Raw genomic sequence first — 17,738 nt, forward strand, 5'->3', positions numbered from 1 at the left:
CTCCCTCCTCTCTCACTCTCTCTAAAAAAATGTAAAAAAAAGGCAAAGACAGAACATGACTTTAGAGCACTAGTTTTTACTGCTGTCACGAAGTTGATTTTACATTGGCATTAGATGTAAAGGTAGAAATTACATATAGTAAGAATTACCCTTAAATACCTCAAGACTCTCAAAAAATTCAGTACAGTTATTTTTCTATACTCTGAATAGATCATTATATCTTTGATTGAACATTGTTGTTATTAAAAACTGTGATACTGTATCTTCATCACCCTTAGCACATTAAAATACATATGTACATAACATCAAAGATGTATAAGACTTGAGTCCACCTCAGGGAATTATAGATTGATGTTTTCTGCCTCAGGATTTTGGATAAATGTGCATTGAATGAAGTAGCAGTCATTTGAACTAGTTAAATTGTACCTGCCGCTCATGTATTTTTCTGCATTAGTCTCTTGCTTTCTGCTTCACTATTTAGTCATCCAACAAATATTTATTTAGGATGCCTTACTCTATGTCAGGAACTGTTTTAGGTATTATATAGCAGTGTGATTTAGGAATTGGTACTGTAATGGAGAAAGATAATAAATTTGTGTGAATGTGTGTTTGTATATGCTGGTGATAAGTATTTTGTGTAGGAAATAAATGTGGAAAATAAGGAGTGCTAAGCACTGGGGAGGAGGGTTTGCTCTTTTATATACAGCATGGGCATTAAAGGGCCTCTTCAAAGGAAATTAAGGAGTAAGCCACGTGGGAGAGGTAACATTATGTAGGCAATGAAGTGAGTATAAACCAGAGTTACTAATAAGATTGGCAAGGAGGCCATTGAAGCTGGAGCAGAGTTAACTAACAGAAGGATGAATTGTAGGAGATAAGGTTGTAGCAATAGAATGCAGGCCAATTTGTGTGGACCCAGAGTCACGACTTTGGAAAGCTCCTGGAAGGTTTTAAGTGAGAGACCTAACATATTTCAAGAATTACCAACAACCATGGAGAGAATAGATCACAGGGCAGAAAAAGACATGAAAGGAAGATAGAAGTTTTTTTTTTTCAAACCATAGTCTGGGTGACTTGCACCAGTATGGTAGCAGTGGTTGGAGGTAATGACAAATAGGAATGTTATCAGTAGTCTTGAAAGTGAAGTTGGCAAGTTTTATTAATGTGTTAAAGAGAGAGGGGGGCAGGAGGGGACACTGAGTTTTTTGTCTTAAGCATTTATAAGAATGGAGTTTTAATATTCTAAGCTATGGAGAAAACTGAGCAAGGAACAGATTTAGGATGGTAGGAGAGAGATATAGGAAACCTAGAGTTTAGTTTGTCCTTAGAGAAGCATATAAGATGTCAAGTAATATTGCCAAATAAGCATTTGGGTAGATGGTATTTAAAATCATGAAGCTGGATGAGGTAACCTAGTAAGTGATTCTAGTAAAGAGTTCTGGGAAATGAATTCTAGTGAACTTTTGTTCTGTCTTGTTGTTCTGGTATCTGTTTATTGGCCAAGTTTTTCTCTCTTTTTTCCTCCTCTCTTTGAATACTTTATAAGTGAATTTGTGTTAAGTTGCTTATATCTATGATATAAGATAGTGCACTACACTGCTAGTCTTAAGATACAGCTAAAATTATTCTAACATGTTGTTCTTACATATTGCTTTGGACATTGTGAAGAACTATTTTCTATTTTTTTAAATTTTAATTGACATATAACAATTGTACATATTTATTGGAAATAGAGTTATAATTCAATACATGTTTACAATGTATAAGTTCAAATTAAGGTAATTAGCATTTCCCTCAAACATTTTTATCATTTGTGTTGGGAAAATTCACATAACTCTATTCTAGCTCTTTATAATAATATATAAATTATTATAAACATAGTCACCCTGCCATGCTGTTGGACACTAGAACTTATTCTTCCTATTAAAGTGTTTTGTTTTCCAGTGTCTGATCTCCCTCATCCCTATCCCTGCACCCTTCCTAGCCTCTAGTGACCACTTTATATACTTCCCATGAGATCAACTTTTTTATCTTGAATGTATGAGTGAGAACATATGATTTTTGCGGGGGGAGGGTACTGGGAATTGAACCCAAGTATACTTCACCACTGAGCTATATCCCCAGCCCTTTTCATTTTTTGAGACAGGGTCTTGCTAAGTAGCTGAAGCTGGTCTCAAACTTGAAATCCTCTTGCCTTAGCCTTCCAAATTCTGGGAATACAGGAATGAGCATTACACCCAGCTGAATATGTGATATTGTATTTCTATCTGGCTTTTTTTAATGAAATGTTTGCTGTGTGCTAGTACTTTGCTAGATACTTCTCTGTAAATTACCTCAGAGAAGTATTACCTTAATTTTTATGAAGAGTTGGTTGTATTTAAAGGGAAATAGTGGTGTATCTGGCAGAGATACAGCTTTGAAGAAGATATTTTGCATGTGTTATTCTAAATTTCTATATACTATAAGCATATGTATATGAAATATATTTTTTATATTATTGAGAATAAATGTGTAAAGGTTTCAGTTGATATTATACAGTAGGAAGAACACTGGATCAGGGAGTCTAGCATTGTTATTATCTAGCTATGGGAGAGGGACTTAGATTTCTCTTGGGTTCTATTTCCCATCTGTAGAATGTGATAGGACCAGGATATTAGGAGGAATTCAGGGGGTTTTCAACTGAAACATAGGTTATGATCAGTTATATTTTATGCCTCCGTATCTATGTTGTCCAGTGTAGTAGCCACTGGTCACAATTACCTGTGTAAATTAATTAAATAAAATTTTAAATATTTAGCTCCTCATTTTCATTTGCCACATTTCAAGTGCTCAGTAACCATTATATGGCTAGTAATTACCATGTTGAACAGCAAAGTTCTAGAGCATTTCGTTATTGCAGGAAATTTTATTGGACAACATTGCTTTGTATAACCATTTTTGTAACTTAACCTTTGAAATATCTAGTTAGATTTACTTGAGTTTAGAGGGTGTAATTTACTTTACCAACTTGTCAAATGATTGAAAATAGCAAAATTTTAAAATGATTTTGACATTTTCTAAAATTAAAACATGTTTAGCTCATTTTTATAGTATCATGTTTTTAAATAATTTAAGTTTATAATTAAAACCTTTCATACATTTGGTATAACTTCTATTTGAACCTGTTAATAGAACTTTTATGTTTGACTCTATATAGTAACAAATACATTTGATAGTAATATAAGTTTTAAAAAATACTATCTATGATAAAAAATTATAAACTCTCATTAAAATTAAGTTAGAGTAGTTCCAGGACACAGAATTTTGTGGTTATAAAAGTTTTTTTTTCTTTTTTCTGTTTCTCAATAGAAAAAAGGAATACATCATTGTACAAAATGTAGACTGCAATTTTTGACATGCAAGGAGAAAATGGATCATAAGATACAGCATCATCGAACATTTATAAAACCTAAACAACTAGAAGGATTGCATCCTGGAACAAAAGTGAGTTCAAATATGTTATATTTTAACATTTTGTATTTTAACCTGGTTTTATCTATTAAATATGACTTTTTAAAAATGACTTCAGATTTTTATTGACTAATTTTAGTTTTCATTGTTTTTATGCTTAGAAAGGAAAGCTTTAACCATTGAGTTCAGTGGCGGGTACTATGTTGAAATGGCATTTCTTCATTAAAAGTGTACGTAGTTTAACTGTTCCTTGGGTCAGGGGGTTGTTTCAATATTATATAGGCTATTTTGGAACTATGTCAGTTTTAGAAGCTAAACTCTAAGAGACTTGATATGAGGAATCTTATTTTATTTATCTTTGTATTCCCACTGTGTGGCATAGTGCCTTGAATGCCAAAGGTTCTCAGATGTTTGTTGAAATTGTTATCATTTAGTCTACTCTCAGAGAAGCAAGTACTGCTGCTGGACAGCATTGTATTTTAAGTGAGCAAACACATATCTGACTGCATACAGATGATTGTAATTTGCTTTTCCCTTTTTGCCTTATATACATCTGTTTTCTCTAACTTCTTTATGTAAGTCAGCTCTTAAATATTTGCTCCAGTCGAGGGAAACAGAGGCATGGATAATCCAAAGTGAAATAACCCCCAAAACATTTATATTTGGCTTTGGGTACTTACCTTTGAATGTGGATATGTCTGGTACTTGAATTAAATAAAATAATATAAAGCCATGCTCTGAAGACTTAGAGGAAGAGAAGCTATCCAGCATTCTTCCCTGCAAACCATTCATTTCATGCTGGAACTAGACATGCAGAACACTAATGTAAGCAGTGCAGTCCTCTCTCATTTTTCCCCTTAATAATAATAATAATATTAATGATAATGATACTAAATGTTGTTATGACATCTTAGAATGAGGCTTTCAGTGTACTTTTCATACATTGTATTATTTAATCCATACAATCATTCAGTGAGTAGAAGAGGCAAATAGTGCCCTGTATTTTAGATATGAAGAAGTTTAAAGAGGATATCTTATTTACTCAAGATTACATGGCTTGGAAGGCATAATGTGAGATTCAACCTCAGTTCTTTTGATTCCTGACCTAGTGCTTTTGTATAATACCTAAGCACATGTTTCATAGGACTTCATCATAGTCTGTTCCTCACATGCATGAGGAGAGTATAGTCAAGTGATCAATGAGAATGTTGGTAGGCAATTGACCTTTCTATTGTCAACTAAGAGATATAATTGAATATTTTCTATTTTGAACACTAAATGATAAATTTTGTGTTAGTTCCCTTTAAGAGAAGTCTCAATATTAAATTCTTCACACAGTGGAAAAAGTTGACTTAACTCTTTCTTATAACATTTTATAAGTATAAATTCAGGATAATGAGCCCGTAAAGGAGAGGTCACATTTACTATAGATCTATTTGTTTTGTAGTTATGAAAGGGTGATATCAGTCAGCCTTTCTAGAGTTATTTTTCAAGCTTTGTGAAACTTAGACATATATATGAATTTTTTAAAAATTATGTCACAGCATAAAAATAGCTATGGAATGTGCTCTTTTGATAGTCATACAATTTTTATTAACTCCTAATTACTCATCAATAACTGTGTTTACACATAACTGATTTTACATTAAGTGAATAAATATCAAATTTAAATTTATTTATTTGTTTTGAACATTTGGAGTAAATAAGACTAAATACAATTGCAGTTTATGTGTACTCTTTCAAAATACTTGATGTTTAAATGGTTTTTGTACAGTGATATTTTAATAGTAATATAGTGATTTTTTTTGAAGTAAATATATTCTGCATTCTTGTAGGTTACTATTCGAGCTTCAGTTGAACCTCTTCAGTCAGCATCTTCACCTACACCTTCCATTAATGCAAGCACTTCTGCCCTTCAGCTCTCACCTCCAAGGACTAAAAATATAACTGCTAAAAATCCCACAAAATCAAATACAAGTAAACCTAATACAACCAAATCCAATGCAAATAAACCTAATGGAAATAAGCCTAATGGAAGTAAATCTAAATACAAATCAAAAATCTCTAATATGCAAAAGAAACAAAGTACATTGGCTAATAGCAATAAAAAAAATCAAAGTTAATACTGCATTGAGGAACTTAAGGTGATGTTTTATTCCTAATATACAATACCAATTTAAATTTAAGTATAAAAACATTATACTTAAGTTAATTAGAATAGTAATATGGCTCTTACTGATTACTTTTGTTTTAAAATATATTTATACCATTTTCTTTGTGTCTCCACAAGGTGTTGTCAGGGCATTCACAAGTGCATTGAGTGCTGTTCTGAAATAAAAGATTTTGCAAACCATTTTCCTACATATGTCCACTGTAGCTTTTGCAGATACAATACTAGCTGTAGTAAAGCCTATGTAAATCATATGATGAGGTAAGAAGAGTTAAACCTGTAAATTGACAACTAAAATTATAGTACAGGAAGTTTTTGTTTTGAAGCAAAGTTATCCCTATTAGAAACTAGTTTATCTCCTCAAAGAGCCAAAAGGACCTAGCAGTAAGGAACTTCTAAGATACTATCTGATGTTATTTTCCAACATAGTAACTCAAGTAATTACTGGTCTTAAATTGTAAGAACGGTTTGTTGGAATTATTCTGTTTTTTATTTTTCCCTATAGGTATTTAAAAATGGTGATTTTCAAATAAAACTTTAAGTGTTTTAAGCTTATTTAGCATACAAATAAATGTCCTCATTAGGAATATCCTCTTCAAATTAGTCACTTTGAGAGAAGCTGTCATTTTATGATGAAATCCAGTGATCACTGCTTCTGCTCATAGAGGAATAGCTGTACCTAAATTTATTGATAGTTGAAACTATTAACCTTTTATTCAACTAGTAGCTGTACCTTTTTAATTAATAGCTAACATTATTGGAGGATTTTCAGTGATGTTAGGAACTTCATTGAATCTGGTTTTCTTTCTATGGTCCTTCATCTGTCAGGCCATCTATACATACATTTGTTCAGTGAAAAGGAGAGACTATTCTGGTTATGATGCCACCATTGGAATTCTTTTTCATTAATTCATTTAATTTATGTTGTTTAAGTACCTATCATTACACTATGCTAAGAAACCCCTTCAGAACCCACATTATTTTCATTTGTATTTCTTTAATAGGAGAATATTTTATTCTATCAGGGTGGATTTTTATCTTTAAAAATAGTTATTCCATTATAAATGTGATATACTGCTTATTCATAGTGAGTTTGTTCCATTTAAATAAACATTAGAATTAATGTATAACTGAGTTTCTTGGAGATCATGACATAACCTCTGTTTTACTTTCTTATCATTATGAGATACTGCTTTTCCAGAATTCTCCTACCTTTCATGGCAACTTTAGCCCTTCTCTCTCAGTTTTTCTGCCTTGATGATTGGCCTACCTCCTGGTGTTTTGGCTTCTTTAGTGCCAGCACTTCACATCAGCTTTTAAGTTTTGGGTCCTCTTTATTTCTAGTCTCATCCTGTATACTCTTCATTGCTTCTGAATTCTTATTACTCCATGATGTTCAGAGTTTTGACTCTTTTTGCCAGTCTAGCAGCATTCATCTAACTTTATAGTCATCGTGGTCCTCTGTTTCAAATCCTGTTCTTTTCTTTGTCTTCTACATTTTTATTCATGCTCACCTAGCATAAAAGCCAGTTTAAGATTTCAGCCTCTTCCCCTTTCTATCTTTATGTATGCTCAATTCTAGAATACAAGAGTTTATTTATTCATTCTGACTTTATAATCTTTAACTTTGATTAAGACCTATCTCTTTATTTTTCTTTTTAAAGACCTCCTTATTTTTACCCACAGTGTTTGTTTAATCTTTTTTCAGTACCCTAAAGATTTTATTTTCATCTTTCAGTTGTTAACCCAACTTATTAATTGCTCAATTGAAGGTCATCTTTTTCATTTTTCCTAAAAGCTAGCTCTTTTCAACTCCAAATATTTTTCTTCATCCAGATATTAATCTCAGAAATTAAGCTTGTCCCATTTCTCCATAGCCAGTTCTATCTTTTATCTCCTTCAATTCATCATAAACTAATTCAGTTAACTTGTATCTTCATCCCTATCTCACTATTGGTCTTCTGCTTATAAACACTTTCAAGGTTTTGTTTCTTTAATTTTAGGATGAGGGAGCTGTGTCCTTCCTGCATATTTTCTTTATTTCTTGTCTGCCTTTTTCCATCAACATTTTTCAAAATGTTTGTTGCCAGCTTAATTGTGACTCATTTCTTTACCATTTTGAGTATCATCCCTACCTATAAACTAACACTGACCCTTTAAAGATTATTGTATCATGTACTTATCACCACACTTTTCCTCTTTTACTCCTTAACTTTATTTTTAACGTTGTTGCCACTCACTTTTGAAACGTTTCTCTTTAGTCTCTATTAAGAGGTTAATACCATTTTTCTTCTTTTTATGTAACACCTCTCTTTCATTGCCTGTCTCCAACTGTTTATAGTCCCTTTCTTAGTAATTTTAGCACTTGCACTTTCAGCTTTCAACTTGAAATATTAGAATTTCAATCTTTTGTTTTTCTAAGATCCAAATCTGTGTTTCTAATTATTTTGTAGCTGCTTTTACCCTAGACCCACTGGCATCTCAATAGAACAACAACAACAACAACAACAACAACAAAAGCCAAATATTATTATCTGTCTCAGATTCACATTACTACCATCCCAACTTTTTAAGTTCCATCTCTTTCAGGGCACCATTTTGTGTGAATGTTTAGCTCCAGCTAGAAATAATTTACTGCTCCAAGTTTCTGAAACTCAATAAGTTCTTTGGATTCACTGTGCATCATGGCTTCCTGAGACTGCCTCCCAACCACTGCAGTATCTGATACTCCTATTGCTCTAAACCAGGCCCCATTATATTTTCCCCTAGTATTCTCCTGGGTAGAATGCTAATCTCTTATTCTGTTCAAAACACAAAGCTACCTAAGGATGTCTTTTATTTTGCCCTTAATTTCTAAAGGATCAAATTGGAAAGTATTTTGTGTAACTTAAACTAAGGTTCATCTGGCCTTCCTTCTCCCATTTATCATAGGTTTCCTTCCTGTCCTGAAGAACTTCCAAATCCATTATATCTCCAACCATTTGCAGTTGGCTCAAGACATTCTTCTTACCCTTTTGCAAACCACCCAAACGTGCATTTTATTGTCATCACATATACTCCTTATTCATTGTTAGCTCCTTTCTCCTTTTTTTTGTTTTGTTTTTTCTTCATTGATACTGTCGTTTCCTTTGCCTTCTCACTGAGTAGCACACCCTTATTTCTACTTACTGCAGATACTTGATCTAGGTTTAAAGTTTTTATGAAGGGAAGCTTCATTTCTCCAAAAGATGTGTACATTCAGTTCTTACCCTATACCATACCAACTCTGTAGCCTTTCAAGTAGTCTTTTTCTTTCTGGTCTCATACCTGCCCAGTCTTCTATAAAGAGACACTGATCCTCATAAGTTGGCTAATCTTTTCTAAAGTATTTTTCTTCCCATACTTATTTTATATAGTAGTTTTTTTCTTATTCTTTATTAGTCCCCATGACACCCTGTCCTTCCCTCTCAGTTCATCTTTCAAATGTCTGGTCAATTCGTTTGAATTGTGTACCATTCATCTGATCTGCCTTTCATTTTGTTTGTGTATGTAGAATCTCCTTGAGAAGTGGTCTTTGTATTTACTTACTACTTTATAAACTATAAATGATAATCATTATTTATAATTAGAAGAGGCCCCAAACGTAATCTCAAAGAAGAGATTAAAAAATCTTGAAGCTGTTGAAACATCTTTAAAGTCAGACTCTTTGAAGGAAACAGAACATTAACTTCATAATTATAAATTATTTTTTAAAAATAGTATTACTGGGGTCAGTTATTTGAATTATTGTACTTTGAATTATTGTACTTTGCTAATAGCTTGTAAGTGGTAATCGAAATCACCTGAGAAAGTAAAAATTAACTACTATATAATCTTACTGTTATTCCTCAAAAAAGATATATGAGACAACTTTTTCTTCTACATGTAAGAGAATTAAGTTAATGGACATTACTAATATCTCTTTTTAATAGTATTTATATCACCCAGATTCATTTTCACAAATACTGATTATTACATACTAGGAAGGTACAGTTTGTGTTTTAGTCAAAAGACCTGACAAGAACAATTAGAGAAGGAAACGTTTATTTTGGAGCTCATAGTTTTAGAGGTCTCTGTCTGTAGATGGTTGACTCCATGGGCCTGGTCCTGAGATGAGGCAGAATATCATGGTGGAAGCAAATGGTGGAGGAAAGCAACTGGGAACATGGCATCAGGAAGGAGAGGCAGAGCACTCTCATGATCACAAAATATATATCCAAAGACGAGCCTCCAGTCACACCCTACCTGCCTACAGTTACAACCCAGTTAATCCCTATCTGGGATCAATGCACTGATTATGTTAAGGCTCTCATAAACTAATTGAGTCATCTCTAAACTTTCTTGCATTGCTCACACATGAGCTTTGGGAGGCATATGAAACCATACAGTTTTCTAGAAAGTGTGATAGGCAGGTAGTATTGGGGGTCAAGTCCTTGCTGTTAATTTTTGCTAATTAGTAGGAGAAATATATTTACCTAGGTTAATGTGATAAGCAGATGACTATGAGAGCACAGAGAAGGTAAGAATAAATTCTTTAAATAAGAAGTAGAGAAGACTTTCTATAAATGACATTTCTCTTAGGCTTTGAAGAAAGATGTTAAACGTTTCTAAGTAAAACGAAAGCTGTTGTAATGATTCATTCCTGTACACAGAGTTCTGTGTCACTGTTGATTTTTTTCTTGCATTAATTTATGAATATATATTCATTCCACATTTATTTATTAGCATTTATTCTGTGTCAAACCATCTTCTCTTTCACTCAACCATGAATTCTAGGGCAGGCAACTTACCACTCTAGTTATTATATCATCATTCTACAGTTTACTGTCTGAAATAGTAGGTATACCATCAATATTGTTGGATGTTAAGGAAGTCATTCCTTTTGTGTTTCTCAGAAAGTTAAGTTGTTTCTTGCATGGAATCAAGATTATTAAGGAAAATATGGTCAAAGAGGGATTTTGTCCTCAATTTCCTTGAGGTATAATTTATACCTAATAAAATTTACCTATTTGTGAAGAACAATTCAATGAGCTTTTGGTAATTATAGTCATGCAGTTGGGTAGCAGGTTTTTTAGACCTACATCTTAACACTGTATTTTTACTGTATTGAATAAAAGTCTTAGCCTTTTCTGTTTTTTTAGGTGTGTTTCTGTATTTCTATCAACTTTGTGGAAATAGGGAAGAAAGGTAGCTTTTTCCTCCTTTTTATTTGTGAGTTGTGATTCATTTTTCCATTCTTACATTACACAAAATTGCAGTTGTAGAAGTTATGTAGTAAATACAGATGAGTCAAAGAGGCAGTATAAATGCTTTTTTTTCCCCAAAGATAGGGAACTCTAAATCATAACTGGATTCAGACAACTAAAAATTTAATTAGGAACATTAGTAGATATTTGGTTCAAGTTATAGATAGATGTGGAAGCCATCAAAAAGACCCTAAAATATAATTTTTCTCTCTCCTTATCAAAGAATAAATAAAAACAGTATACTTATTTGAAGAGAAAAAACTTTAAAATGTCATTAAAAAATAACTTATTTTGAACTGAACCTGGTGGTACATACTTGTAATCCCAGTGACTTAGGAGGTTGAGGCTAGAGGATTCCAAGTTGGAGGCCAGCTCATCAATTTATGAGAGACCTAGTCTAAAAATAAAAAGGGCTGGAGGTATATTTCACTGGTAGAGCATGCTGGGGTTCAATCCCCAGTAAACCTGCCTCCCAGCCTTGGACTCATTCCTCTAAGGAAACAATGATTTATATAATTTTTTGCACACAATTTCAGGGCTTCCCAACCCCCTGATCTCTCTAAAAACTGTATTTTTGTGATAATATCTTAAATTCATAAATCTCCAAATAATAGTTACCCTAGCTTGAAGAAATGATATTTGAAATCTTCTGAGGCTGTTTTCTAGGGATTATATTTAGCCAGAATATTTCTGTTCCTTTACATATAGGCATCACTGATGTGAGTAGCTATTTATCTAGTTTGTTGGCTACTGCTTTTCAAACTTTAACTTATGTAAGAATCACTGAAAAACTTGTTAAGGCAGTTTCCTGGATCCCACTGCCAGAGATTAATTCAGTAGGTTTGTGAAGAGCCTAAGATTTTGCATTTCTAAATAAACTCTCAGGTGATGGTGATACGGTTTTCTGTGACTTTCAGATATAGTGTGCTAAACTACTTCTGGTTTTCTAGTACAGAAAGCTTTCCTTATTGGCTACAATGTTTGGTTAATGGTTTTTTGTTCTGTGATTAGAGGAAGCATTAAGTTATGAGTTCTGCTTTTTTTCTTAAACCTCTACTAACAATTACAAAGAACTGTCGAGATGTTTGAATTTACAGATGGTAAACAGTAATATTTAGCTGAAATAGTGTGTACTTTCTAGACCAATTGAATTCTGTTCCCCTCCCTATATACCAGCATGCTAAGATTATTAAAAAGTTATTTTCAAAAAGTTGATTTCTAATAATAATTCAGATTGTAGCAAAATTAATTTGTTAATAAAAATTTAGAATTGTTTTAAATGTATAATAAATGAAAAATTTAGTTTGTTTTTTTAACTCTTTGAGCATTTCCTTTTTACATAATGGTGAGGTATTGATCATCTAAGTATATGCTTAGGGAAAAAAGTATGTGTCATTAGGAATTAAAAACAAAATGGAATATCAGATCAAATGTTAAATTAAACAGAGTTAATGGTTCAGTATTTATTCTGTAGTCTTTTAAAAACTAGAAACTTAAGTACAGACTTGAAATATGTTTATAAATTAATATAATTATTATTATGAAATAATAGAATTCTATACTAAAATTATTAAAATGTCTTCTGTCTCTCCAGCTTTCACAGTAGTCGTCCAAGTAAAAGGTTTTGTATATTTAAGGAGCATTCTGAAGATCTCAGGTAACTTGTTGATTTTTTAAAATTCTTTCTACTAAACAATGGTTATAATTTACATTCTTTCTTGCATAACAAATTTATTGAAATATAATTCACATGCTGTACAATATGCATTTAACAATAAAATTAATAGGTTATGTTATTGTGCTATATTATACTATACAGTATAGTATAGCATCCAAACCTATAATAGGTTATAGTATTATACTGTACTGCTGCTGTACAGCAATGACCACAGTTAATTTTAGTACATATTGGTCATTCCAAATAGAAACCCTTTCCCCATTCATTAGTGGTTATCCCCATTTCTTTTCAACTCTCCCCATTACTAAGCAATCATGAATCTACTTTGTGTCTATGTAGATTAGTTCATTCTAGATATTTTCTACAAATGGAATGATAGACTGTGTATGTAGTCTTTTCCAACTGCCTATAAAGGTTTATGTATATTGTAGCATGCATGTATGAATGCTTCATTTTTCAAAGTGCTGAATGATATTCCATATTATGAATATGTCATAGTTTAGCCATTCATTCAGTTCATTTTCACTTTAGGTTGTTATAATGCTACATTGTGAACATTTGCATATTAGTTTTTATAAGGACATGTCTTTTTATTTTTCTTTAGTATATACTTAACATTAAATTTGCTGGATTTTATAGTACATTGATCCTTTTGAGGAACTGCTAAATTGCTTTTCAAAGTAGCCTCATTATTTACATTCCCACCAGCAGTGTATGAGGGTTCTAGTTTCTTCACAATCTTTTGTAACATTCGGTATTATATCTTTTTTGTTATAGTCATCCTAGTTGCTAGGAAGTGCTGTATCATTGTGGTTTGCACTTTTAAATTAAACTTTCTGGGAGTGCCAGTTTGGAAATCTGACTGATTCCTAATGGATATTATATTGTTCCTTATAAGACCTGAGATATGCCATTAATCTCTTGGTAAATTTATTTCATTGGTGACAAATGGTGTCAAGATGAAATTCTCATGCATTTGCATTGTAAAATGAAAGGAAAAATCAGGCCCACCAACAATATTTGAATATCAAAAAGTTACTTAAGATACCTATTAAAGTGACGCTGTTAATTTATGAAGCACATATATGAAACCACTGAAATTCTTGAAATCAGTAGTCTTCATAATTCTTTTTTGTTTGTTTCTTTTTCAAATAGAAGTATACATCTTAGCTTCTGTAAAGAAACTATGGATGAATGTTGATAATTAGCATTGGTTATACCACACACTGAATTCAAAATCCATTGAGCACCATTTTTTAAAATTCTTATTTCCTTTGTTTCTTTGTTTATTTTCTGCTTATGTTGCTATTCTCCTTGAAATAACAATATCTTTGTTCCACCAAACTAATTTATTGATAAGTATAGCCAAAGACTTGTTTGATGCTTTGGGTTCATGGAAAAGGAGGAAGAGGGAATGGCATTATGTCTTAGGATCTTTGTGTTTATTATCTCCTATGCATAGTTTACTCTTTCCCAGATATTATATGGTTATTCCTTTATCTCCACTCTGACAGTGATCCTTTCCTTAATTACTGCATTTGAAATTGTATCCACTCCCCCCATGCTTCACTCTAGCACTTTTACCTCCTTTTAATATTTTTTTTCATAGTGCATTTGCAATACTGTATATTTTACTTTTTGTTTGTCTGTGGTCTGTGTTCTCTTACTACATTCTATGTGATTTGTGGGGTTTTTTTGTTGTTGTTGTTCATTTGTTTTTGTTTTTTTAAGCCTAGCATATAGTAGGCATTCAGTAAATATTTGTTGAATAAATTAATGTATATGGAAAAAATATGTATTTGGACAAAAGGTCCCATTTATGATGCTGAGCCAGTAGCTCACAGGAAGATAAAAAATAATGGTTCAGCATTAAAACTTTTAGTCTCATTAGAGTGTTTATTGAATTCAGAGAAATTGATTGTTACTTGAGGTACTGCCTTAATAAAGACTTTTATAAGAATGAATAGGATTTATTGCATATTAAAAATCAGATTTTAATTTGATTTTTACCTCATTGTTGTCTAGCTCAGTTGTGTGTTAGTTTTTTAAACAAATTATCTGATTTTTTAAAGGTCTGGAGTGTTTTTCTCTCAACTACCATTATGTCTCACATTGGAATTGGTCAATTTCTGTGAGTGGAACTTAGCATATTTATAAAATTCCATACCCCCCAATCTTTGTAATTACTTATTGAAATGGAATACTTTTTATTGTGTATATTATGTGTATTATGCATTTATCATGTATGAATTGTAGCAGGTTCTGTGTAGATGATAGGGATAAAGCAATCTTGGATCTAGCCTTCAGGGAATGTTGTTCATTAGGTGGGAAATAAAGTATGAACAGAAGTAACTATGGATTTTAATAAGTGCAATAAGTTATTTCAGAGAAGTGAGAGATTACTTGGAATGATCTGGTTAGGAATTAGGTTTACTTTGTTTTTAAGGATGAGTGTTTTTTTTAACTGGCAGAAGAAGCAGAGGGATCTTCTAGTTGGAGAAAATAGCACAAAAGTGCAGAAATGAAAAAGAGAAGGCATACAGAAAGTATGGCTAGTAGTAAATGGATGGAACATGATGTTTGTGTGATAGTAATGGATTAAAGTCTGTAGCAACAATTTTGAGCTTACAATCATATTGGAACGCATTGAAAATTAAACTTAGGAAATTTGGACTTAATTCAGAGGGCACTGGAGAACCATTAGTGTTTTGTGTAGATTCAAGTGATACTGAAGGAAAGTTGAATTCAGGGACATACAAGGTGAGTTGTAGGTGCATAAATCATTTAGATTAGGGATCTGAATTAAGGTGGTGAGGTGGTATTACATTGTGTTTATGATGTAATATGGGCTCTGGAATCAAAGTGCATAATTTTACACCTGATTTTGACCTTTACCAGCTCTATGTCCTTGGTAGGCTACTAAGCTAACTCTGTACTGTATAAAAGGGTAATAATTATAACACTTAACTCTTCAGGTTGTTGTAAGATTTAGATGAGATGATATGTTTAAAAGCAGCCTGGCACAGATAAGTACTCAATAAGTTGTTAATATTATAAAATGCTTGACATTAAATGTTTTAAGAAAGGAGAAAGTCATAGGTAACTATGGTTTGAGCTTTAGTGTCAAGTGAAATGGGACCATAAGAAAGTCAGGAGGAGATGATTTGGGGAGAAAGCAGATGATTTTAGATTTGATGTGCCAGTGAATTCTCTCAGTGCACACATATATCATGCTATTAGAATAGAACTTAAGGATGAGAAATCAGTCTGAAATATCCTGTTTGTTTGTATTCATATACTGGTGTAACATATATATTATGCAATGAACATCAAATATATGAACGTTGAATGTATATACTTTGTATTAAACTGATAATAACAGTGATCGGTTAAATGATCAATTTTTTTCACCTAAACAAAATTTAGGTGAAACTTTGATTTATTAGAGAGATTCCAAAGACTCTTATAGACCCTTAAGTAGAGGAGCAACAGGCAGAGCAAATAAGGAAAACAAAGTCATCAAGAACTTACTTTAGTTCTCTCTGCTTTGATCTGCTAAGGCAGCACAATGCTGTCTTATTTTCTCTGGACTTGGGTTTCTTTCTGCTTTCTCTGTACAGACCATCTGTTCTCTACTAATGACCCAACTATAATATTCCCAGACTCACATATTTTCCCAGATCAAGAAATTTGATTAAAAATTCCAATTACAAATCCCTGTTTAAAAACAGATTGAGTTAGTCATGCCATCCCTTTTTAAATTATCTATATCCAGTGGAATAGGCAGTAGCCTGTTCTTTACCAGTAAAACTCTTTTTAGTATCTATGAGGGCAGTTTGTTCATAGAAAAAATTGTAGTTAGTTATTTAAGCTAAGTATTTTACATTTTAACTTTCTTTAAGCTTTTAAGTCTCCATACTCCATTTAGAATTTTAGAAATACTCCATTTAGAATTTGAGTACTTTTTAGTAATCACTTTCTAGAGGAACTTTAATTTAATGTAAGATAAAGTTCATTTAAATTGAACAGACTGAATTTTTTTCAACAGTGACATTTAAGTTCAAATTACTTTAAACAATTTAGTGTCATTTATCCATTAAATATACTTGATTTTCTTTTAAACGGCACTTCAAATGCTTGACCCAACTAGCTCCCAATTGCTTAACATTTTAATAAATCTAATAAGTTCAATTATATAGTGGCTTTCTAAGTTCTCTGAACCATCTCAATATTTTTACAGTCTTAATAATATTTAAGATACTTTTCAACTAAAAGTCACGAGATCAAACACATTTTAAATATGAATCTTAAGGCCATTGACACATAACTTTAACATGCCAATTATGTTTAAATACTTCAGATAGCAAATGTTATTCAGTTTAATTCAGTGAGTATAAGAACTATTCTAGACTCAGAAAAAGTTTTTCATGATTTTTGGACTTGTTTCCTAACTTCCTTTGAAAATCCTTAATCATTTCATGTGTTATTTAAGAATCAAGAACATAGTGGAGTTCTCCCTGCTTTGACCTGCTAAGGCAGCATGATGCTGTCTTTATTTTCTCTGGACTTGAGTTTCTTTCTCCTTTCTCTGTACAGCACTCACAAGTTTTGTTAAAGAGAATGAGTAGTATAGGCCCCATCAGGTAGGCAATAGCATTCACAGTGCTGGGATGATGAGGATTCCAAATTTGTGGACTCCAACATTTTTATTAACTACGTCAGTTAATTCCATGTTAAATAATAACCACCCTTGGAAGATCATGCTAAAACCTTGGCATGTAGTGGCAGGTATCATACTATACTTCTAAATACATTATAATTTTCTTCTAATTTTGTCCTCAACTAAATAAAACACTAGATTATAAATTTCATTCAAGTACTGACTGGCTTTTTGTTGTTGTTGTTGTTCATAATAACAGTGATACAGTTTTATAGACAACCTCAGTAAATATATATTGAGTGAATGAATGCTATTCTCACTTTGCAGATGGGCAGAGGAACAAATAGAATGTGACTTGCCTATATTATTGCAAATTGTTAATGGAACCTAGACTGGTTGTAGGTCTTTTGACTGGTACAAAAGATAAATATTTATAAAACATAAATACTCTATGTAAATAAGTAGTAGCAAAATTTGGACATAGCTGTACCATTTTATAGAGAATCATTTCAGTTA

At 32.1% G+C, this 17,738-nt stretch overlaps 1 pseudogene; it reads left to right on the plus strand.

Moving 5' to 3' along the window:
- The first annotated feature begins 17,182 nt into the window (after positions 1–17,182).
- Positions 17,183–17,738, plus strand: part of LOC143389169 (axin interactor, dorsalization-associated protein-like) — a 162,210-nt pseudogene continuing 161,654 nt past the window's right edge.

The sequence above is a fragment of the Callospermophilus lateralis genome, unplaced genomic scaffold, assembly GCF_048772815.1.
Source record: "Callospermophilus lateralis isolate mCalLat2 unplaced genomic scaffold, mCalLat2.hap1 Scaffold_250, whole genome shotgun sequence".
NCBI classification, from domain to species: domain Eukaryota; kingdom Metazoa; phylum Chordata; class Mammalia; order Rodentia; family Sciuridae; genus Callospermophilus; species Callospermophilus lateralis.